The 26,389-nt window shown below is 40.6% G+C and overlaps 1 protein-coding gene across 17 annotated transcripts in view; it reads left to right on the plus strand.

Annotated features, from left to right (window-relative positions):
* The window catches only part of Ptprt (protein tyrosine phosphatase receptor type T), a 1,127,865-nt gene that overhangs the window by 1,016,382 nt on the left and 85,094 nt on the right, over positions 1–26,389 (plus strand). The window lies entirely within an intron of this gene.

Below are 26,389 nucleotides of genomic sequence, written 5' to 3' on the forward strand. Positions count from 1 at the left end.
ACTTTTCCCCCATCCTTTCAAAATGCTAAGCTTTTTCAACATCGTGGTTTCAACATTTATGTTGCTGCCTTCTAAAACATTCTTCTTCGTCTTATATTCTTTTAGCCACCATTTCTCCTTCAGGTCTGTGATTAAAGGTCAACTTTGCAAGTATTTTTCTAGATATGTAATCTAAACAATTTCCATTTCTTTATAATTTTTCATTTTAATTAAACTCTAATTACATCACTTTCTCCTATCCCTTTCCTGCCTCCAACCCCTCCTCTGTCACCCACCTCCAATCCAATTAGAGGCTCTAGGCAGCCAGTAGTTAACTGTGGTTCTTTCTCTAGATGTAGGACCCTCTGAGCCTGACCCTTCCTTCCAGGTTGGCATGATTACGGTACTATCATTATTCAAGTCTGATTTAGGCAGCCATGTTGTTGAAAGAACATGAGGGTCGCATCCTTGTCATTTCTAGAAGACATAATTCACAGTAGACTTTGTGATCCTTTGGCTCTTGGAATCTTTCCACCTGCTCTTCTGTGATGTTTTTTGAGCCTTAAGTGCAAGAGTTCTGTTGTAAACATAGCCATTAGGACAAGGTTACCCATGATCAGTTGATCTATGCCTTATGACAAATTGATTTTCTGTGAAGCTCTCCATTTGCTGCAAAGAAAAGCCTTTTTGATTTGGGGTGACATTATACTTATCTTTGAGTTTTAGAATGCAATCAGGTTTTTCCTGATTTAGGAAAGTAAATTCTTGCTAAGATCCATGACCTCAATAGCCCCTGTTGGCTAGGTTTCTAGTACCAGATATGATATCCTCTCTGTTTTGAGGGTCTTAAGTTCCAATAGACAGCAGTTGATTACCAGCCAAATATAAGTACCTCTATTGTGCCTTTAGGAATATCTTGCCATAACAGTCATTACTGTGGTTCATAGGCATCACAATTGGATAGCAGTGGCATGTACTTTGCCTTTCAGTGTGTATCAGAAATACCACATGTCAAAATGCTTGTTTATTCTTCTAAGTGTCTTGTGGATAATATCAGTATCTTTACTAGTCTGTGGAATCACAACATGGAGAACACTTACTTTGGTTTTGGCCATCACTGCATTCTTGGGGGTTATGATAGTATTTGGTATAGAATGGACAATAGATAATTATTTGTTCAATGAATTACATGTTAATTTTGTAATCAAGATCGATCACAGTGGTTTGTTTTTAATTATTCAATATTCAAGCAATGATTGTTATGAATTGCTTAAAAAATATGAAGGATTGATGACTGGAAGATTCCTAAAGTTGCTCTTGGCTTTTACTCCCATACTGGAGGAAGGAAGATCAAAGAAAAGACCATTGTACTGAGCTGGAAACTGCACTGGGTGCATTTTGTGGGTCATTTTTTAGAAAGCTGTAATCCTGGTATCATTGGCTTTGTCATTAGTTCTAATGGTCCCATCCCCAAATGATCACTTCCTATGGTTCCATCACAGAGAAATACTCTTCAGAACCACTCTTTGGACCTTACTGTCCCTCCATTTGTGACCTCTTCCTTTGTCTTTTTCAAGGTTCTAAATTGGTAATGTTTAATACTTCCCCAGTCACATATTATCTGTCTTCAGTTTTGTGCCTTTATGAGTCTTCTCAAAGTCTGGCATGATCTGAAAAAAAAAAAATTCCCTTTATGTATTATGCAATATACCTCATTGTCTATTAAGTTGTGTTATAAAAGGTACTGATATTTATTGAGTCCTAACTCTATGCCAAGGACTACCCTAGATCCTGTCTTATGTTATACCGTATATTTGTCTTAATCTGGTTGTGGTGATTACTAACAGAACTAAGCTCCTTTGGCTAGAGATTGAGATTCAGACAGACTATGATAGTTCCTCAGTCCCACGTAGCTATCACATGACAAACCTGTTTGAAAATTAATCTTTTGATTGCATATGACATGATAATATCCTCTTCCCCAAATAATGAGAAAAGTCACATACTTCCAAGCCCACTAAATAATGGCCCACTTAGGACTGGGCTGTCTTCAAATCCCAAGAGTTACTCTATTCTTAACAATATTTTTAAGAGTTCACTAAACTTTTAGGACGCTATTGACATGGTCCTATTCGATCATGTGTCTTGGGCACCTTTTCACTATGGTCACTACACTAGCATCTTGTAGTTCTTGTACCACATCAGTGAATAAAGCAGAAATATCAAATTGCTGTCTTGGTCTTTCTGAAGGCCGCATTCCAATAGTGGCAGGAAATGGAGAGCACACAATAAGAGATGAATAAATTATGTGATATGATGGAAATGACAAATGCTCTGAAACAGTGAGACAGGTGAGTGGGATTAGGGTTAATCACAAGTAGTCAAGGGTTTGGGTCTTGAAGAAGATGGAATCTGACCAAAGCCTTTAGAAGAACAGGCATTGTCTCAGAAAAGCATCCCTGCTAGAAGATTCCAAGACAAGTGTGCTTGATATGTTGGCAGAAAAACAAGGAAGCCAAGATTCTGTGTTTGCTTTGAAGGTCATAAGGCACAAGGTTTTAACAGTAAAAAGCCCTGCACTGTTCATTATTGTGTTAACTTGTCAGTCCAATTAGTGGAACGTTTGGAAAAATGGGGACTTCTCTGTATTCAGATACTTCCAAAAGACACTACTGAGAAAAGATTGACTCCACGATTCTTCCAAAGAACAACAGACACTTGGCAAGAAAGTAGGTCAGCCAGGATAAGACCATGGCAACTTCCCTGACCTCCTCTCCCATTTAGACTCTGATACACCCACACCAGTCAGATTCACTGTCTTAGCCCTGCTTGGCAAGGAGCCTGGTTTATGCCATTAAGGTTGTTAGCTGGTGTAGTCACTTCCATCATTATTTTTCCCCAACTGGCCAGAGATGTGGTGATGGTTTAGTCACAATCTCAAGTACTTTATTTAGCATGGGAACTTGTTAGGTAAGCTGTTGTTTAGGAAACTCATCACATGACACTTTTTACTTAGTAGATGCACTTCATTAGTGCTTTATTACTGGAATCGACTGTCAATTACGTGGTTAATTCATTTACTTAAGAAATGAATTTTTTATTCTGGGCAAAGTAATTCAAAGCACATTGTTAGCTCTTTAACGATTAAAGATTTCTGTCAATGCCAATTCTTGTCATCAGGAAAATTACACCATTTATTTTCCTTGAAATATCAGATTCTGGAAAAGCTCTAAGAAAAAGTATAGAGTTTACTTTAGGACTGATTGTAAGATAGAAACTTTCACTAATTAGATCAGGAGAACTGGCACAGCTAAGCAAAATCAGCTAGAAGCTTTGCTTGTAGCCCTTAGAATGAACTATTATCATCAGAACACAGGATATTTCTTTAAAGTGTATAAGTTTTTGTTGATGTTGTATCTTTGGCTCTCATAAAAACATGATGGGATAATGTTAAGATCTGTGACAGGCAGCCTCTAAGATGGCCCCAGCAATTCTTGCCATATATTCTACATCAGTGAATCATCCCTTTCCTATGACAACATCTCTGGCTAGATTATCGAGTCATAAACTATGGTGAAAGGTCATTATGTCATAAAAGATAGTGAATTCCGTCTTGGTTGTTCAGACTCATGTTCCCTGGGGCGCCACCCATGGTGTTGAGTTACCTTATGGAGAGATCTAGCCAGCAAGGAACTATTAGAGATACCCAGCCAATGAGATATCATCAAGGAAATGAGGTTTCTATGCCCATGTTCTATGAGAAAATGAATCTACTAGAAATGATTGGCATGAACTTGAATCAGATTTCCTTCAATGAGTCTAATATGAGAACATTATCATAAAGGATAATTTGAATACCACCTTATGAAAGGCGTGGATCAATCAATCGTACAAGCTCAGATACAATCAAATGTCATGGTTTCTGCAAAACCCATGGCATTATTGTGTTGTTTTATATTGTATTGAGAGTCAAGGTTTAGAATGAGTAATTTACTATGCAACAACAGATGAGCAGCGCATGGCTCAGCAAGTGAGAAGTTACCCTAGTTCACTCAAAGCCTTTAGCTAATGTAGCAGGGCCAGAATTTCACTCTTGTTCCTCTGCCGCATCTCAGCAGAGAAAAACAAACAAACAAACACATGATCTACAAGAAGACCCCTCCTTGCTGTTTTCAATATAACTAAAAATGTTGAGATCCCACACAGAGAACTGTTGAGAGGCTCTCTAACAAGAGCTATGATTTCCTCATGATCTGCATGCCTTCGTTACCATGAGAAGCAGCAACTGGCAAACAGGCTTCAAGGACAGCTCTCTGCCACTTTTCTACTTTAATATGATTTTTTATTTATTACAACTTATTCTCTTTGTATCCCAGCTATAGCCCTTGTCTACCCCACCCTTGTCTAGCACTTTTCTAAACAGTAACTGAGACAAACTTGTCTTGATCTTTATAAAATGGCTCCAGCTGTGATCCCCAAATATGACTGACTATAATCTAAAACTATTAAATCCGTGTCTCCTGGGTATCGAGTCAAGTGTCTGTGTCTACTATACTCTCCAAATTACTGTTAATCCTCAACAGGATTTGGGATCTATTCTGTAAGGAAAAAAAACTGATATTACAGTGATTGGCCATTATAATTGAGCTTGTGAGAACCTGCCAAATAGATCTTTGAGATGGATATATATATATATGTGTGTGTGTGTGTGTGTGTGTGTGTGTGCGTGTGCGTGTGCGTGCGTGCGTGCGTGTGCGCGTATACATGCACAGTGTTTTATTAGTTCTGACCATCAGTATTTTCTTCACATAAAACCATCAGCTTTTGGTGATTTGACATTATATTTGGTTGTCATTGAACAACATCAGGCTGAACAGTCTCATTAATTTATTGAAAGCAGAAAGGAAGCATTTTCAATTTTATGAGCAACAGTAGGGCACACTCTGAGAACAATTGTATTTATTTCCTGGACATTCCCTGATTGACTCTCCAGTCCTTTGCTACTCAAAGTCTGGTCTGTAAACTAGCATCCTCAGTATCCCTGAAGGGCAGCTAAAAATGCATGTCCTTGTAGCACGTGCCAGATCTGTATAACCAGAGTTATTTTAAACTACCTCAGACATAGAAAGTCCAAGGAACATTGCTCTAATTCAATTTATTAATTGAAACTTAAGATACACAGAGGTAAGAGAAATTACATAATTCAGTAGCAAAGTTGGGGTTAAGACTTTAAAGTATGGGAATTCCTAAACAGTTCTTTCTGAGTTGTGTTGTCTACGTGGTTAACTGTACCCACAAACTCTACCTACATCTCGAGGGTGTGGTTTGAAATGGACAAGGGAAGACTCTACCTTGAACCTTGGACAGTGGCAGGCTCATTTTAAACAGCGGTTTTGCATTTACATTTTCTCTCCCAGGCAAGGTTAGTCATTTCATTTTCTCTTTCTTACCCATCAATAAAAGGCAAAGTCACCTGTCAGACTAGAGATTGTAAAACCTGTCAAAATTGAAATTTTCTAGTTTAGCTAAATATTACTCTGCAACTATTTTGCATGCCTTTGTCTTATTACAATTTTGATGAATGAGATAGAGAAAATAAGCCCGTTTCTTTAGAGTGAAGCATTACCTAAAAATTTGTTGCTTCCTCCTTCTTATCAGTGTGAGAGTTTTGGAGGATAGAGATAATTCACACACACATGCATGTACACACACACACACACACACACACACCACTGAGTCTTCAGTGTGTGCACAGTAACTTTAAAACCAATGAGAAGCTTCGAATCATGTCTAGCCCAAACTGGAGTCACACTGAAATGGGTAATGTTTACTCTGAGAGAAGGATGTTGTATCAGGGTGTAACTAAGCCCTCTAGAAGCTCATTTGGGAGAACTATGCTTTTATTTTTTATTTTTTTGAATTTTATTTATTTTTTTAATTTTATTAATTACACTTTATTCACTTTGTATCCCCCCATAAGCCCCCTCCCTCCTCCCCTCCCAATCTCACCTTCCCTCCCCCTTCTCCACACATGCCCCTCCCCAAGTCCACTGATAGGGGAGGTCTTCCTCTCCCTCCTTATGATCCCAGTCTATCAGATCTCATTGGGAGTGGCTGCATTGTCTTCCTTTGTGGCCTGGTAAGGCGGTTCCCCCCTCAGGGGGAGGTGATCAAAGAGCAGGCCAATCAGTTCGTGTCAGAGCCAGTCCCTGTTCCCATTACTATGGAACCCACTTGGACACTGAACTGCCATGGGCTACAGCTGTGCAGGGGTTCTATGTTATCTCCATGCATGGTACTTGGTTGGAGTATCAGTCTCAGGAAAGACCCCTGTGCTCAGATTTTTTGGTTCTGTTGCTCTCCTTGTGGAGCTCCTGTCCTTTGCTCTCCTTGTGGAGCTCCTGTCCTTTCCAGATCATACTATATCCCACTTCTTTCATCAGATTCCATGTGTACTCTGCCCAACAGTTGGCCATAAATCTCAGCATCTGCTTTGATAGTCTGCAGGGCAGAGCCTTTCAGAGGCCCTCTGTGGCAGGCTCCTAAATAAATAGAGGCAGGAAGCATAGGACAGTAGACGTTTTTCTGCAGTGCTTAACAGCAAGTTAGAGGATGCAACTGTCGAAGAACAAGACATTGGTGCCAAACACAGATCACAGAGATACCCTGGGACACACCAGGCATGTGACGCCTACTGTCATGGAGCTTGCACTCAGATAAAGGACAAAGATATGAAATGGTTTCACTGTCCGTCAGTCACTCTTACCATTCATGAAGATGACATATGTCCAAAGAGATACATTGTAATTCATGAATGTGATGTGGTTGTCAGGATGTAATGTAGGAGCTTCAGATGGAAACAGACAGGGGTGCCTTTCTTGATATCTTTATTCAGAAAAGGAAAAAGAAGTAGATAATCATCACCTAGATTCTTCTGCTAATATTTTACTAGACTTATTTTGTCATCTATCTCCCCATCCGTTAGCCATCTTGATTTTATTATGCATGTCAAAGAGAGTTTCAGATATCAGTACATTTCCCCTTTCTTCTGATACTGAATTGTACATCACTCAGGCACCTATTTTTTCCCCTTTGAAATAATCTTTATTAAAAATAGATTCTTCTCTCATACAATACATAGCAATCATAGTTTCCCCTTCCCTCCACTCCTCCTAACTTCCTCCTATCTCCTCTCTCCCCTAGATCCACTCCCCCTCCATTTCCTTTTCAGAAAAGAGCAGACTTCCAAGAGATAACAGCCAAACAAGATACAATAGATCAAAGCAAAAAGTCCTCATATCCAGGCTAGATAAGGCAACCCAATAGGAGAAAAAGAATCTCAAGAGCAGGCAAAAGAGCAAGAGATATACGTGTTCCCAATGTTAGGAGTCTCACAAGAGCACCAAGCTAACAGCCAGACCCATGTAGGCCCCTGCCTTCCCTGTTGGTCTCTATGAGCCCATGTGAGCCCTGCTCAGTTGATTCAGTCAGCTATGCTCTCCTCACCCCTCAGGGTCCTACAGTCTTTCCTCCCCATCTTCTGCAGAGTTCACTGATCTCCAAGGAGAGGGACCCAGAGGAGTCCTCCAATTGAGACAAGCCATATAATATCTGGCTGTGGATCTTTACACCCAGTTCTATCTGCTGACAGAGGAAGCCTCCCTGATGATGACTGAATAAAGCACCAATCTATGGGTATAGCAGAATATCATTAAGAATCATTTCACTGATTGTTTTATTTTATTATTTTATTTTTATTTATTTTATTTTATTTTTCGCCACTCAAGTTTGGTTGTATGCTAGGTGTCTTGGCTATCCAGTTTCCAGTTCCTGGCCGTCTAAATAGTGGAGGGCATGTATTCCCTCTGACGGCATAAGCCTCAAGTTAAACCAAATATTGGTTGGCCATTCCCACATGTTATACGTCACCATTGTCCCCAGCACATTTTGCAGGCAGGTTAGATTTAGGTGGGGGGGTTTGGCCTGGGTTGGTGTCCAGGTTTCTGTTTCTGTAGCTTGTAGCACCTTCTCGTGCTGAGGAAATGTAAGCGTAAAGACTCCAAGCCCTCACCAGCTCAACCTCTCTACATTCAATGAGCTGAATTGGCCTCTGCAAAGGGGCCCCTCTGTCAGTTTTTAGAGGACAGCCTTCTTTACATATATATTTTTTTTCATCACATGAGTTTAACATTTGGATACACTTATACAACTCAAATCCCTAATAACATAAATTATTCTCAAATGTTCCCCGTGCTGTTCACAGTCAATCCCTTCCCCAATTCTATACAATAATGATGTTTTTATGACATTCTTGATGTTTCTTCCACCACAGATTTTTATGTCTCTTTTAGAAGAAGATGTAACTTTTTATTTTTATTTTTTGAGACAATATCTTGCTATGTAGCCCAGGCTGGCCTCAAACATAACCTTTTCTGCTTTAACTTTCTAAGAACATGTAGAGGCATGTAATTCCATGCCCCTTAGGAAATGACATTTGAGCTGAGCCCCCAAAATAAATAGCATTTCTATGGTCTTTAAAGGTTGAACAATTAGCCATCCCAGCCAAGGGATGAGAGTAGCCCAAATGCTAGAAGTTGGTAACAAAGACAAGATGGCCACAGTCTAATGAACAAAAATAAATAGATACATAAGAGATGATAAGGGTGCTAAGGAGAGCCCATGGAGCTTTGAAAGAATAATAAAGTATTAAAACATTGGAATGCCACTGGGAGTCAGAACAGAGATGACATGCCCCAATTTGGACTTGTGCAATGCAAAACAGAACACAGACAAGCAAGATGGCATCTTTGGAATTGTGGGTATGTTGTTTTCAGTCACTAGGAGGAACAGATGGCAGATAGGACCCTGACCATGTAGAAAAGGGAACACTCTATTCCTCCTCTGTCATATTAAGGGGAGCACGTTTGACCATGTCCTTATCTTCAAAGGTTTTTCTAATTAGTCACAGCTTCTCTCATTACATCATATTTTCAAGTACATAGAATTTTCTGTGAAGATTGTCCAAGTTAACAGCCCATCTGTTGCTTTTCTATTGTTGTCCTAAGACACTATGACCAAGGCAACAGAAGAAAGAGCTTATTTGGGTCTTCAGTTTCAGAGGGTGAGTACATGCCCATCATGACAGGGAGCATGGAAGCAGGCAGGCGAGCGTAGCACTGGAGAAGTAGCCAAGAGCTCACATCCTGAGCATGAGGCAGAGGGGGCTAACTGAGAATGGCTCTTGAAACCTTAAAGCCCACCCCTAATGATGAACATCGTCCAACAAGGCCACACCTTTTAATCATTCCCAAACATTTCCACTAACTGGGGACCGAACATCCAAATATATATGAGCCTATGGGGGAGGTTCTCATTCAAACCACGCTGTCCTAGCCAACAAAGTATCTCCTTTAAGAATAAATCACTCAGGCTGTCCTAGAGACAATGGTCTGGAATAAAGTAAGTAAGGCAGCATGAATCTTCCACTATTTTTTTTTACACTGGTTGTTGTTCTGTCAAAAACAGCAATGACATCAGGTCCCATCTGCAGCCCTTTGTGCATGCAGCTCCAATCAATCCTTTTATCTATGACTCATTCCCTTCCTCATAGAATCTCATTCTTTTTTTATACATAAATGCTTCCTAAATGCCACCCCCCAAGTTGTTCTTTTGTGCTTACAAAGATATCAAAACTGTGCAAATTACATGTCTTCATTACTTCTGCCTGGAGTAAATTACTGACCAAGATACAGTCCTCAGATTTCTTTGCAGATTTTATTTGCACTAGCATGTCACTGCTACGTATTGATGTCATATAAATTCTCAGTGATATTCATCTTTCTGAAGTTCTGCAACCTTGTACTTCTTCCTTTGACATATTCCAGTCTCCCCTGGTAAACCATATACTCCCCACAGGCCATTCTCTACCAGCCAATATTTTTTTAACATATTTCATCATTAGTTTCTACATTTTCTAATGGTATTTCATTATCTACTTTGAGGTATTTTTTTTGTAGGTGAAAGTTCAGTATTTTCCCAAGTCCATTACTTTCTAACATAAATGATTCTGCAAGTAAAAATGAATAAAGCATGTACAAGAATGGAGCAGTAGACATATCTTACAAAAAGGACTCTTGTTCCCATTGAGCTAAAACATCTTAAAAGCCCACAATTATATCCCTTCCTCTTTGTGGTCCAACAATATGTTTGCAGGCTTCCAAACGCACCCTTCAGCTTTATTCTTTATTTCCTGGATAGAACAGTAAGTGGTTAGACCACAGAACGCCCTTCACATGGCTTCTGGCTCACCCAACACCCTTCATATTGGCTTCCATTATATTAAGTGTATAAAACCTGTGCTGCACAGCACTGGTGTTAGCTCTTCTGCTGCTTCCCATTGGCTTTCAGGAAACTGTGACATAAAAAGAAATCAAATCTCCCCTATCAGTGGACTTGGGGAGGGGCATGTGTGAAGAAGGAGAAGGGAGGGTGGGATCAGGAGGGGAGGAGAGAGGGGCTTATGGGGGGATACAAAGTGAATAAAGTGTAATTAATAAAAAAAACCTATAAAATAAAAAAAGAAGTTATTAACACAAGTCAGCAATTTTGTAAAGGATTCTTATTAAGAAATGTAAGGGAGCCCTTATGTAGTACAAAGGATGCTGTCTTTGATGGTTGGCTCAGAATTAATAAACTGTATGCATTCACTCATGAAAAGAAAGAAATCAAAGTCCCCCCCCAAAAAAAATTAATAGTGAAACTTACTCATCAAATAAAATCCTCTTAGGAAGTCTATCTTCTAAAACATTTATAAAGCCATTTAGATCTAGTGGGAGCAAAAATAGAAGATGACAGGACACACACACACACACTCATACCTACATACCACATTCCCTGCCCAAATACACAAATAACACACACGTGTGTGAGTGAATGCGTATGTGTGCATGTGTGTGTGTGTGTGTGTGTGTGTGCACAAAGCCCTTACCAATGTCCCAGTTCACTCTGATCCACAGAAGACATTCTGAAAGAGGTCTGCTTTTCCAGCACTGTAGCAGCTGTTAGAACCTGAAGTCCACACACTGACAAGTGGCTTATTTCTGAAGACCAGATGAGTGAAACTCGAGCGGCTACCTTTTCAAAACAAAACTAACAACTCCAGCTGATGATCGCCTGCACCAGTCAAGACTAGTGGTCTTTAATCAGAAGCATATAGGTCACCAGAGAGAGAGCACTGCTGTTAAATGAACAGCATCCTCTAAATTTGAGGAGTATGTGGCATATATAGCAAACTGGTGCTGTGGTCCTGTGAAAGCCTGGATTAGTTAGAGGGCCACAGGAAGAGATGGGAAACCATCAGTATTTCCAAAAGGACACTTGCTTGTTTTTTTTATTTAATTTTTTATTAATTACACTTTATTCATTTTGTATCCCCCCATAAGCCCCTCTCTCCTCCCCTGCCGATCCCACCCTCAAGAAGAAGTAAACAGGAAACAACCTAGGAACCTTCTACAGAGGGCTTCTGAAAGCCAGAAGAAGAAAACAGGAAACAAACTAGGAACCTACCACAGAGGGCCTCTGAAAGCCTCTGCCCTGCAGACTATCAAAGCAGATGCTGAGCCTGATGGCCAACTGTTGGGCAGAGTGAATGGAATTTTATGTAAGAAGTGGGAAATAGTAAGAACTGGAGAGGACGGGGTCTCCACAAGGAGAGCAACAGAACAAGAAAATTTGAACACAGGGACACTTGCTTGTTTTAATTGTTGCTGCAGTCACCAGTCCTCAGCCTAGGTACAGAAAACAGACGCCAAGGCTGGTGTTCTGTTGAGTGAGAAACCCAATCCATTTCCTGACTAAATGTTCTGCTACAGCTATGCAGATGTCAGCTTTGAGGGAAGCTGGGGAAGGACATAAAGAATCTTCATGTCTGAGGTTATTACTGCATTTGAATAGATATTGTCTGGCCCTGGCCTTGTTCATAAGAATACTAAGCTGTGTGACATGGCTTCCCCGGCCTGGCTCATTCTCCAGTAAGCATGCTCTACCAATCTAACATTAGCTAACCAGTTTATCTGGTTTTGGTTTTTTGTTTTTTTTTTTTCCATAATCATTGTTTTTTGTTAAAGGTTTGTTATTAATTTACTATTTTCAAAGTTAAGGGATGATTTTCCTTTGCTTTGGTCTCTACTGTATCGTTAACTTCTCCATATCCCATTACCTTCAGTTTTTTTATATTTTGTGTACTTTTTACTTTCAATGACTATATTTTTCATCTCTAGAAGTTGGCTTTGTATTTTTCAAATCTCCTTCTGTCTCTGTGCGTGTCTTGTATCATTACAAGTGCATATTTCTTTCTTTTCTCCCCTCTTTAATCCATCCAAATGTATTTATTTCATGTTGTCTCCAATTGTTTTATTATTTTCAATTCTTGGGAGGTGTGTTTCTCAGCACCGTGTCTGCAGCCTCTCCCTCACAGGGATAAACTTGTCATGTCCTATATTTTATTTTTCTACTATGAGTTCATCTTTAGTGGAGGTGGTTCTGTTCCAAGGTAACTAATGTGTCTTAGGTTATGAAAATGCCTCTCCAGGCTGATTTCTCATTTGCCTGTAAGATCAGGGAGATTTCCAGTTGGGGTTTATAAATTGAATTGTAGGTTTACAGTAGCTCTGTCACACAAGTAACTAGTGTTTGGGTTTGGTTTGGTTTGTGTGGTGTTTGGCAGGGGTGGGGATGTCAGTTTGTGCACTCGGATGTGTGGTGTGTGTGCTGGTGGGCATATGTGTAGAGGCCAGAGGAGGTTCCTCACCTGTCCTGTTTTATCATAGCCTCTGCCTTCTTCCCTTCAGGGTCTCTCACTGAACCTGGAGCCTGTAGAAATTTTTGGCCTAGGCTGGGTGCCAGCAAGCCCCAGAAATCCTCCTGCTTGTCTGTTCCTCCTGGTGATAGGATAACAGCTGTGAATGGCCACGCCAGCATTTTACATGGGGGCTGGGATCCAGACTCGGGTCCTCATGCTTTTGCATCAGGCTTGTCTGAGAATCTCTGCAAGCTAAGCACATCAAGTCTCATGCGATAGAGTTCAACCCAGGCTCTTCTTTTTGCTGTTTTGTTGTTGTTGTTGTTGTTGTCTTTGAAACCCGTGCTCTTCATTTTATACGCTGATACTGTTGACTTACCCACACACAAATATTCTTATACAACATGTCTAGAGAAATTACATGTTCTAATTAAGAGCACCAAGATTAAAATACTACACAATGTGAAAGATAAAGGAGCTCACTTATTTTTTTTTTTTTTTTAATTTCTGGCTACGCATCGACTTTTACAGAAAAGAACTAAAAATTTTAGTCATGAAATTCTGCCTTATAAGGTTTGTATGATTTTTTTCTTAAGATCATTTTTTTTCTTCTGTTTAATAGTTTTTATGACTTTCATGCTCATATCAATATTTAACTGATTTTTGGTGTTTCACATATCAGTTCTTTTATGACGTGATGTCCTTAGCTCTGACTGGATTTGTTTGTTTGTTTCTGTTTTGTGTGTTTCCTGGAATTACATCTTTTGCTTGTTTCTCACCTACGCAACCTCTGAAAAAGAACCAACCAGTATAACTTCAGAAGCTTCGTGTGAGAGAGAATGTCTTTCTGTACCATGCAAATGAAAATGAATGTGTTTCAGTATGTAATCTTAGATTCATAGCTTTTTCCCTTTAAGAATTTTATTTCATGACTTTCTGGCATTTACAGGTGGGCAAGAGAGGATACAATAATACTGTTTATTTTATTTGAGCAGTATTTTTTCAGCCTAAATGTTTGTCTGAATCTTTCTGTATCAATGATGTTTAAACAGCTTGGGTGGGTACAGGTACTGATTTTGAATTTTATTTGGAAACACTGTGCTTGAAAATCTTGGTTTTGAATTTTGGGTTTTGTCTTTGTTTATCTGCCAGGAGCTGTGTACACATGGAGATCTTCACTATTGTCCCTGTTTGCTCATTCTGTTCTCTTCTCTAGTAGCACAATTATCTGTCATCTATATTTCTGTTTTCCCTGAAAGTACCTCTTTGTTTATCTTACATGTGAACGCATGTGTAGATGGCAGATACAGGGAAAATGTGTAACCCATTGTTCTCATTCCCTTACCTTTTCATAGGGCAGTTTCTCAAAGTAATTCTCCACAAGTTTCTGCCTGTTCCTTGTTCTCATAAATTCTAGTATCCTCCTTAACTTTGCATTTTGTTCTTTTGGCTCCTCGACAATGTTTTCTTTTTCTCTAATAAAAATTTTAAATTATTATTGTAACTACACCCATAATATCTTAACAGTATGTCTGCCTAAACAGAACCTGAACAGTAACCACACCAATAGCATAGTGTTGTGGAAGGGGTAAATTAGACAAAGACCTATGGGTAACCAAGAAGTGCTGAAAGCTGGGGAAATAGCCACCCCCAGGGATAAGTACCCAATTGGTTATCCCATAACAAGTGACCAGCTCTGAAATAATACACAAACAAACAGCACTAAATGAACCAAACAGGTTATATTTACACACATATGCCTTTATACACTTCTATAACAATAACAGTTAAAGAAAGAGGCCATGAATCTGAAAAGGAGGGAGGGAGAAGGGTGCATGGAAGTAGTTGGGAAAGGGGAAGAGAAGGTGAGAAATGATATGTCTAAATATACTATATTTTAATTCTAAGGACTTAAATATTTAAAATTAAAAAGATGCATTTTAATTATTTTGTTTTACTCTTGATTACTCTATTCATTGTTTGGGTTAATGATATTGAATAGAACATTTCAACACATGCAACTGGTCTTTTTCATTCCACCTCCCACAACACACAGCCCCAGCCTCTGGTCATCAGTACTTAACATTTAGGCTGATGTCCTTCAGCTCTTCCAGATGAGGGGAAGAAAGGCCACATGGTTCTGGCCTTTCTTTTCCTGGCTCATTCCAGTGACCTTAAAGTTCTCCAGCTACAGACATTTTCCTGATAATGGTGGCATTCCTCTTTTTATTATTTAAAACAATTTTAACTTTTAATATATTTTATCATATTCTTCCCCTCCCCCAAGTCCTTCCATATTCTTCCTCCCTCCCTACCCTTCCAACTTTAAGTTCTTTCTCAAAAATAAACAAACAAAAACTCAATAAAACAACCAACAATCCCCCCAAACTAAGAAAACAAATTAAAACACCACCCAAGAAGAAAAAAATAAAATACCAAACTATATCAAACAAATTGTGCACACACACACACACACACACACACACACACAACCTTTGGAGTCCATTAAATATTGTTAAGTGTTGATCAGCTGCTTCTGAGCATGAAGCCTGCCCTGCAGTGGTTGATTTACCCAGTATCACTCACTGGAGAAAACTGATATTTCCTCTCCCAACAGGTAAAGGACGCTTTGGTTGTTACCCTTTACCCTAGTGGTTAACTTTTTCATTCATTCAGTCATTCAGTCAGTCAGTCAGTCATTTAAAATACATAACAAAGTAAAATATAATAGGATAAAACAAAAACTAGCAAATCAAAGTAGGACAAGACAAAGCAACAGAAGGAAAAGAGCCCAAGAGAAGATAAAAGAATCAAAGACCCACTTATTTGAACACTCAGGAATCCCATAAAAACAGTAAACTGGAAGCCATGATATGAGCACAGAATACCTGGGACAGACAGGCCCATGCAGGCTCTGTGTATGCCATTGCTTCATGAGTCATGTGAGCTTTGCTCATATTGACTACAGGTCCTTATTTCCCTTTGGCTCTTCCACTCTTTCATCCTCCTCTTCCACCTTCCTCTTCCACTGTGTTCCCTGAGCTCTGTGGTGAGAGATTTGATAGAGACATCCTATTTAGGGCTGAGTGTTCTGTGGCCTCTTATTCTCTGTGTAATGTCTGGTTGTTTGTCTCTATACGTGTTCCCATTTGCTTCTCTGATAATGACTGGAGAAGGCACTAATCTACAAATACAGCAGAACATGATTAGGAGTCCTTTTACCACTACAATTTTTTAAGACCACTATTATTTGTTTGTACCTTGGGTCCTTGGGATATCTAGTCTCAGATTCTTAGTCATCAATGCAGTGTTGGGTATGGGTTCAACTCATGAAATGAACCTTAAGTCCAGTAAGTCATGGCTTGGTTACTCCCACAAGCTTTATGCCACCATTTCCCTACCATCTCTTGCAGGTAGTACACCATTGGAGATAAAGGGTTAGTGGTTACCTTGGTGTTTATGCTTCTCTTTTGAGAGCATATAGAGTACCTTCCTGTATTAAAGACACCAAAACATAGGGGTGAAGGCTCTATGTTGGCACTAACTCAACCATGTTCAATAAGTTTTGTAGGTGTTATCTCCAGCAATGGGGTCTTGCTGTCAGTTTGTGGAGAGCGATTGTAGTCTTGACAAACAGCGAAGTTGTTTGCAAATTCCCGTGGGAACCCCTTGTCCAACGGCTTAATTAGATGTAGCACAAATCCCAGTACTGGAAGCTTCATTTGGTGACAAGAGATAGCCAGTTGGGGCCCTGTCTCTCCCAGTATTGGTGACTTCATTTAGACTTACTTCATACATGTATATATTTTAGAAAATTTCCACTATATTAGTTTTCCATACTTAACCTCAAACTCCCCTTAATTTTAGCTGTCCTCCCACAAGCCCTCTTCCCTCTAGATCCTCCAGTGCCAGGCACTGATCCATCTATATCTATCTACACCATTTCCCTGTCCTAATGATATCTAACTGTTCCTTCTAGTACCTTATAATACTAGTGTCAATTAAAAAAAAAACTGTATCTTATTAATCTTTCCCTTCCTTTCTATGCTCTCAAATTCGACTTTTTAAGATGTATTTCTAAATTGTATTTTTGTTTTATGTGATATAAACTAAATATGCCCTAAGGAGAAGAAACCATGCCAAATTGGAATCAATGAAAACTTAATGAATTGTCTAACAGAACAGGAAAGCAAGCATCAGAACATGTCCCGGAAGAGTTTTTAGGCCCCAAGTTCTTTCAGCTCTCCACACGGCTTCTCCTCTCACATTGCTGTTGCCCTAAGGCTGGCTGCTATCATGAAGACATGACTATTGTAGTTTTTTTTTTTCTTTTTTTTTTCATCAAACTCAGACCTGATGATGCCCAACAGCAGAGACAGGTGGCTGGATTAGCCTTCTCAGCTGTAAGAAGTTCCTAAGATCTTCCTCCCATTTCATTGATTGGGCGGGTCTGAGAAGCACAATCAGAACATCCCAATTGGCATAAAGAAATCAAGATGTCCTCAGTCATCTTGGAATAAGCTCCTGGGCTATATCAAGAAGGTGTAAGCCCCCAAATTAATTTAGGGTCCCTACCAACCAGGAAAGCTCTTCCACAAAGAGTAAAACACTGACTGCTCTTCTAAATATTGTGAGGTGTATTTTTAAACATATAGACCATACTTTTCTTACAGCTAGTTAACATGCTATGTTTTCCATGAGATTCTATTTTTGTTCATTTCTATTTATTTAATTTTAAAGAAATATGAGTTTCTCTGGTGTTTGTCAATAAACACAAGTGTTCTGCCATTGTTCTACACTGGTGACTTCTGAGTTCCTTCTCTTGTGAGTGAAGCAGGAATGATGGTTGTTTGCACATCCCAGGCCTGTGCATGAGCCTTCCCCTGGCATGAGTGCAAAGGAGCAGTGCATGCTTTCCATCGAAGAAAAGGCTTGGATTCTCAGCAGAATGAGAAACTCAGAGCCGGTACCCTGGATACAAACGTGCTTTGTCCGGTCCTTGTCAAAGATTCCAGTGGAGTGGTTTGGGAAAGAGAAAATTACAGGGAGGTTCTATTTCTCATATTTGGTCGTTGGGCGGGGGTGTCTGATTTCTCTGAGCCAACAAAGAAAGTACATGAGATGTTTCTTTTCTGTTCTTAGTTACCTTTTTATTTTTTTTATTTTTCCCAGAGCTGAGGACCGAACCCAGGACCTTGCACTTGCTAGGCAAGTGCTCTACCACAGAGCTAAATCCCCAACTCCTCTTTTATGTTCTTAAGACCAGTAATTTTTTTTTTACCTTGAGGAACAAAGTCTTTTGATACCAGATATCCATCATATCATGTTCATTTCTGCTCTAAAAACACATGCACACCAGACAAGAGTCTGCGTGCTGTTTAGTTTTACATGTATAGTTCTATATATTTGGTCAAGTACATGAAACCAAGAAAATATACTTTAGTCTGCCATTACCTTGAGTGTTAGCAGGTCATTAACTGGGCGTGTGAGCTGACTGTCCTCCCTCACAAATCTCATGTACCCATTCTACTGTAAGTTTAGAACTTTAGAACTCGAAAAATTAAGATCTCTCTCTGTCTCTGTCTCTCTCTCTCTCCCTCTCTCAGATGGGGTTTCTCTGGTAGCCCTGGCTGTCCTGGAATTTGCTTTGTAGACCAAACTGACCCTGAACTCACAGTGGTCCAGCTACCTCTGCCTCCCAAGTGCTGGAATCAAAGGTGTGCACCACCACGCCTCTGAGAGAATTTTTTTTTTTTTGTAATATGTCTTGTAACCACAAGCTAACTGCTTCCAACTCAAAAGGGTGGGATGGGGGCAGAACTGCCTTGTTGAAGTTGGAAAGACTGTTTTGTACAATTGCAGAGATTCTAAAGAAATTTTGACAAAATTAAGTTTTCATCTGTGTTGCATATGTTAAATATGGTAGCACTATAATTCACAGATACTCCTCCCAAATTCTGGCACTTAGGTTGGTTGACAGACTTAGATTTCAGTTCTTTTATAAGTTAATCTTTCAGTCATATCGGTGATTGGTGAGAGAGGGGAAGGAAGAAAGCCATGTACAACTGACCAGGTGCCACCTAGATGCTCCCTACAGCAGAATCTTATTTAACCTTTGCAATGACCTTATTAGATAATAAGGGATGGAGATGATGGTGGTGGCATGTAATCATGGTCATCACCATCACCAATTAAAAACAAAACTTTCGGGCTCTCTGTAACTTATTTGAGGTCTAGAAAGTTGTGAATTTCCAATTTGAATCCAAGTTTTTTTCAGACCCTGTGATTTGACTCTGAGGCCGGCTGTTGTCACAGCTCCTGCTGTACTGGTACTGAGCACATGCCCACACTAAGCAGGTGACCTAGCCTCCTCCCCCTTTCACACTCTCTCTCCTCTCAGACTCTGTGCTCCCAGCAAGCAGTCTAGATATGGGCTATCCAACCTCTCTGTTTTCCTACCCTAAATGGCACATGGATTTAAAAAGAGTTTGAATAGGTGAAATAAGAAATTGATAGTAGTATCAGAAATTTGCAGGAATTTGGTTGACTGGTTCAAGTTTTTCTGCCTTGACTCTATGAAGACTTTTGGTTAAAACGACTTGATTGTTCAAAGAGAACTGTAGAAGCAGAAAAGGGGCTATCCGAACACTGATAGAGTACAGCTGTCAGAAGGACTGGAATCAGGCAGTAGCAGTGGAAGTGGTTGAGAACAGAAAGAAGCCAAGAAAAGGAGAAAAAAGCCATTCTGCTTTATTAATCTATTTTCCATTACTACAGCAAAATACTTAAGGCTAAGTATTTTATAATGCAAATAAATTCATTTAGCTCAGTTTTGGATGCTGAAAACCTCCTCTGCTCTCTGATGAGGGTCCCTTTGGACCCCTTGACTATGTTTCAGCATAACAGAAGGCATCATGGGAGAAGCATATGCACATAGTGAGAAAGGAAGCCAGTGAAAGGGAACATACAGGTCAGTTTTGCTCTCTGTAACAACCCTCTTTCACTACTGCTACATTGAAGAGCATGTTTGAAACATGTGAACCTTGGGGTAATCTCATTCAAACCATATGTAATCTGCAGCAGATGCCCTCAAAGATCCCTTGGACGCCATGAACATTGTGTGAATTTCCATGTTCCAGTGGGACACTGGGCATCATATCGTTAAAACCTTTTGTTCTTTCACTTGGTAATAGGGATTGGGCTGTGCAGTTATCACACACTGTATGTTTGAGTCCTCACTTATTTTTCCTGTGTGGGGGAGAATAGGTGGAGAAACCAAGGCTTAGAAAAATCTATCATTTGGCTGGGGCCACAAAAATGTGATTGGTCAACCTGTGACCCAGCCCTGTTATGTCAGGACACAAACTCAGCATGTTTCGGGCTGCAGACTCTGGCCATTTCTGAAATAGTTCTGCAAACATTTTAACTAAGACTAAAATGTAACAAACCCCACATACCTGTGATTTTATATGTTGCTATCATTCATATTGAAGCAAAGTTTAGAAAATGATGAACTGCTGTTCAAATGCAGCTACTTACGTTTAAAGTAATTGAAATCACAGATGTGTGCCTTCCGTCATATTATCCACGTTTTAAGTGTTCAGTAGTCGCAAGATGGCAAGTGGCTGCCATGCTGAATGGTGAAACTATAGAACCTCTCTGTCCTTGTGCAAAGTTTTATTGGAGTGCTTGGGCTGGAGCTGTCTTACACAAGACCAATATCTCTTTATTTAGAGTTCACTCAAGCTCTAAATAATACCCGTTTAGGATTTTATCTGGCTGTAGATAAGTCTGTGTGTACCTGCATTGTCTGACACAGTAGCCATTAGTCACTAGTGTCTGCTGAGTCCTGGAAATATGACTGGTCTGACTGAAATACTCCAGAAGTGCAAGGGTACACACTAGATTTCAAATCTCTTGTATCCATAAAGAATGTAACAGACACATTAATAATTTTACACTGAGTATATATTGAAATATTACTTTGGATATGTTAGGTTAAAAATACACTGTTGAAATTAATGACTTATGTTCTTTAAAAAAAAAAGAACTTTTAAAATGTTGCTACAAGAAAAATTTCAATTATATTCATTGCTTATGTAGTATTTCCTCTGGACAATCTGCTGTAGATCTCTTCACCTTTCTATGTGACTCCAAAGTGCAATTCTTTTCTCTGGCTTTCTCTAGATCTTTGCTGTCTAATAGGTACCCATATACCACATGTGGGCATTTCTTCTCTTTATGAATGTGAGAGAATATGTTCCTAGGTGTCTGTAAGTGCAGTGTGTGTGGATGACTATGACTATGTGTGTGTAGGAGGCCTGTTGGTGTAAATAAAAAATAAATGAGTGTTGGGTTATATAACGTTTATTATTGTTAGCCCTAAGATTATCACGGCGATATTGCCTAACCCAATATCACAAATAAGACACAGATGCCTGTTAGATTTTATAATTGCCTTATTTACCTTGGGCCAGGCAGATATTTCTACCTCACCATTCACCTTTTAACCCCCATCCAGTGCCATCTGCCTTAATCATCCTCATCTGAACTGTCTTCTATCCATAATCTTATAAATACTTGCTTGTACTCTTCATCTCGGAGTTTTCTCCATCCATGCCATCCTCAGAGTCCTTCCTCCTCACCAATGTGATTCCTTCTCCAGGCTAACCCATCATAGTGTCCTCCTTCCTCCTCTCTTCCCATACATCCATTTCCTGTGATTCTCTTGAACCCTCTCCAAGCCCAGGAACCTTAGCCACGCCTATCCCATTCTGCCCTGCCCAGGTATGGGCTGTTTAATCAATCAATCAGATATGTCTTAGGCAGGTTTATAAAACAAGGATAGGTGTAACACGATCTTGAGGGCCAGCATCAGAACAATCCCAACAGAGGCCAGAGGTAGACACTGGCTATTTTATTCTATCACTTTCTGTTGTGCTCTTTTTTTTTTAACTCTACTTTACTTGGGATTCCTTAAAGCCTCTCCCAACTCTAGGTAGGAGAGAGAAGGTTAGTAGGAAGAGGGGGGCACAGATTCCCTTACTTCTCCCGGCCATATAGGGTCGATGGGTTCTATTGGGGTTATATCAATCTCTGTCAATAGCAAACACCACAAGCAGTCTCCTCCAAGCCGCTGCATTGAAATGTCTCTCTCCTTCTGTCTCCATGCTGCTGCCACACATCACACTGGTCTCTCCAAAATGCACTTCCCATACATCTCTCTCTCTCTCTCTCTCTCTCTCTCTCTCTCTCTCTCTCTCCTTTCATATTTATATCCTAGACCACTCCCCTCTCTGGGTAGCACAAGGCAGGCCATTACCAGCTGGCAAAGACCACTCCCCACAGGAGACAATTATCAGCTGTGGACAAACTAAAGCCCAAACTAAAATCCCACACTTGGGATTAAAACAAAGACATGTTTACATAACATAAAGAAACCAAAACATCCATTACAATTTCCAGCAGGATCTCTCATTGAATCTGGAGGTGGCTTACTTAGCTCCAGCTGGCCAGTGTGCCATCTCTGCCCCCACAGCCCTGGGATTCCGTATGTATGGCACCTTGCCTGGCTCTCTAAACATGGATTCTAGGAAGACCAAACTCAGGACCTCATGCTTGTTCGGCAAGCGCTTTACTTCCCAGGGCATTTCTCGAGCTCCCACATGTCGGCACATCCAGTGAAACTAATTGAAACTAAGCAAAATTTAAAATTTAGTTCCTCTGTCCCATTAGCCACAGTTCTGTCGCTCAGTGGCTACATGTAGCTAATGGCTACCATATTGCACAGCACAGATGGAAAATGTTTCCATTGTCACAGGAAGTTCTAGCAGGCCATACCAACATAGATTGTACACAGAGATTTCAAGAGGCACGGAGGGGGGCTATGAAGGATACAGCGGTTTCCATAGCACCTACCCCCGCAGCACATAGTCTTCTGTCTCCTAGGTACTTGTCCCTTCTTAGCCTTATTAGAGATGTTTGTGTGCAACTTATCTCTTCATCCGTCTTCCTCCAGGGGCTTTGGTGTGTTTATCTCTACTGCCACACAGCTTCCCACCCCACGCCCTTCTATGTATATGCTAGCATGGTGCTTGGTGTAAGACAGGTACTTAGGAAGCATTTGTTAAGCAGTTGAAATGGCAATGTCGATCAAGTGATGGGAGCAATGTGGCTGAAAGTACAGGGAGATCTGGGAGACTGGTAGTAGAATATAAGAGATAGGGGGCGAGAGGGAGGGAATATACAGGCTCCTATGGAGAACAGAAGTTAGCAGAAAGATGGACTAGAGGAAGTCAGAGAGACTGTTGACGCAAAATCTTTTCAGTGCTGCCTGCACCCTTGAAGCCATGTCCCAGGCTCCTGGCAGACAGTGGTGAGAGTTCCTACAGGGCAGTTCACAGGCTCAGGCAGTAGCTACATGAGAAGTTCAGAAGAACAAGGGCTGTCTCTGACTCTGTTGCCTGCCTTTGGATCCCTTTCCCCTAACTCGGCTGCCATGTCTAGCCTCAATAGGTGAAGATGTGCCTCCTGAGGAGAAAGGAAGAAGGGAATGGGGAGAGGGGAAAGGAGAGGGAAGGACTGGGAGGAGAGGAGGAAGGGGAAGCTGTGGTTGGGATATAAAGTGAATAGACAAATTAAATAATGAGAAAAAAAAAGTACGGAAGAAACCCCAAATATTACTACATGATTCATAAACATGCAAGTATAAATGGGAAGTATGAAAATCAAAGGTCTGATGAGGAGGGAGAATGAAAAATGGCCTCTCCGTGGGCCAGCTGGTTTGAGTTACATTTTATAGGCAGTGTGTGAATTCTGGCGCCCTTGTTGAATTTGCGGCAGACTCGCACATTAGTTTTAAAGCTCCCTCTCGAATAGGAACATCATAACGCTTTTTAATTGGTGCTGATAAAAAACGTAGCATTACTTGTAGGTTCCTGAGAGAAGTGAGTTGTGAAATTGGGTTTTCATTAAACCTAATGACGGAAAATTAAGCATAGTGCGTCTGGCGAAATGGGGTGTGATAAAAGGCATCACTTCTGCATTATCGAAGGTTAATAAGGGAATAGGTGAGGTAAGATACATTGGAAAAGGGAGCCCAACTAGTTGAATTAATATACCTCGAAAATCCCTTAGTTCCAAGTCCTTGTAGCATCATTAGTGCAGGCATCCGCATTGTCACAAATGCTACCGCAATACAAGTTGTAACATTTCAAACGCATTTATTTTCCACTCCACCGTTGGTTTTGCTGACGCCAAGTTTACAGTCTGTCTAGCAATGTTTTGTTTTGGTTTTTTGGGGGGTGGAGGGGACATCCATATTGATAGCCCTTTCAGTTTGGAACCATTTGGTGTCTCACAACAAATTTGCCACATGCCAACTCCTTGGAACCTACCTCTGCCAGGCAGCTGGTTTCCCATGCAGGCAGTACCCTTCGTCCTTTAGAAAATTGGGGAGGAGGGACAAGGCATAGCTCTGTGGTGTCCACATGATGGTGTTTAAGTGGGAAATAAGAGTGATGATTAGATATTACCTTGAAGTGTGACATCTGGAAACTTACCCTTGAGTCTCCCTTCCTCTCCATCTCCAATCCCATTGCACCATCACAGGAGCGATGCTCACTGGAAAGCTGCCTCCTATCCATGACAGCTGGGACACCCACAGGAAAGAGTGAGTCTTTACAAAGTGCTGCTCTCCTGCAGAACCTTCAGCAACTTCACACTGGTTCTTAGTCCTCGCATTTTCAGCCCCTCTGGATCTGCCTCCCATCATCTGCCACAATCTTGTCCCAGAGGCTTTTCTTTATACCCGCCTCTCTGTTTTTACCTAAATGTGCCTCTCTCTCTAAGGCTCTCATCACTTTGCTCATACCTATTTTTCCTTCTAGACCATCAAGCTTTGAGTGTGAACTGCATTTCTTTCTATACTACATCTGTCAAAAAAAAAAAAATCCTTAACTCATAGTTAACTCTCGTAACTCTAAGTCACAATTACAAGGGTGTGAAGGAGCAGAGACTCAACCCCAATATGTGCCAGAAATTACATTCAGTCAGTGCTAGTAAAGATGCATCAAACTATTACCAAACCAAGGGGAGGGATAGGAAGTATTATTCTCAATGCAACTAGGAAGATTTTTGTTTATTTGTTTTTAGCATCTCACTTTAGGAACATGTATCCTCCATATCTTGCTGTTGGATGATTGGGCTAATTGCCAAAGGTGGCCTGACTTATATACTCATTGCATTACAACAGGAAGTGCTGAAACCATGGGAGACACACAGATATCCCTCCTACTAATGAGGTATGACCCAATCAGTGTCTCAAGCTCAGGTTAATCCATTCCATAGCTTGTTTTCCCATGAAGATGAGAAGGATGAAAAGTGAAGAATGTGTCCCAGACTCATCCATGAAGCAGATGAACACATAAGAATGACTAAGACTCTCATTGTCCCTGAACTAAGGGGTTTCCCTGGATACTGTACTTTGAATATTAAAGCCAACCAAAGCGGGGTTAGCCAAGTGTGACCAGTTGGTCATCCTGCCCAGCCAGACATGTCTCTGTGGTATGGTGAGGAACTGATTTTGATGTTATCACATAGAAGTGGATTATACTTTCCCAGAGTCTGTTTGATGGATTATTGTGACAGAGGAGCCAAACAAGCTGAAGGGGACATGGCTTTTAAAAAGATAAGTTACGGAAAACTTTGGAATGTATTCTACGCCTCTCAGGGAATGAAGACGGCATAGGCTTCATGGATATCTGCGTGGCAGAGTGAATGTCTGAAAACATCTGGATATACACATCAACTGCCACATCTGGCAGGTCTTATCTCTTGAATGCTACAAACATAATGGCCCCAGGGCAGATACTATCAAAATATTGGAGAGGATATAAACAAACCAAGCCTAGATGGTTCTGGGAAAGAGAAATGATTTCCACAGCAACCAAACAACAGGAGGTACTTGAAGCAGTTCAATGTGTAGAGAGATTTTTATGAGGGGATGGTCTAACTTTTTTTTAAGATAGAGAGGGTCTCATGTAGTCAAGGCTGGCTTCAAACTTGCTACTTAGTTGAGGGTGACTGAACTTCTAATCCTCCAGTTTGCCCATTTTAGGTATCTAGGATAACAAGTACAAGCATTATGCAGTGCTGGGGACCAAATTCATGGCTTTGCACATGCTAGGTCAGACCTAGCAACTGAGAGTTACCCCCACTGTCATATCAAGGGGATGCACATGAGAGCCATGGCTGATGAAAGTGAAGGGAAAAGTTTAGAGAAATCTGAAAGTTGGAATGGGGGCATTTCAGGGTCAATGGTAGAAAAGAGGAAAATAGATGATAGTAACAGGCTCTGTTAGAAAGCCTGTTGCTGTAGAGAGCGACTGGAGGATTAGAGTCCCTGCTTCCTCCTGGGAGTCCAAGACTAGCTATGCTTCCTCCCCGTATACAATCCAAAAGAAGCAAACTAGGAGAGAAATAATACTGCAGACTTGCAGGCCCAGAAGCACTCGGGTGGGTTTTCTGGGATTCTCCTCATCTGTAGACAAGCAACTGAGACTATATGCAGCCTGTCGTTTCCCAAACAAGAAGGTCCTCCCAAAACTTAGC

Source organism: Meriones unguiculatus, chromosome 4 (assembly GCF_030254825.1).
Source record: "Meriones unguiculatus strain TT.TT164.6M chromosome 4, Bangor_MerUng_6.1, whole genome shotgun sequence".
Lineage (NCBI taxonomy): Eukaryota > Metazoa > Chordata > Mammalia > Rodentia > Muridae > Meriones > Meriones unguiculatus.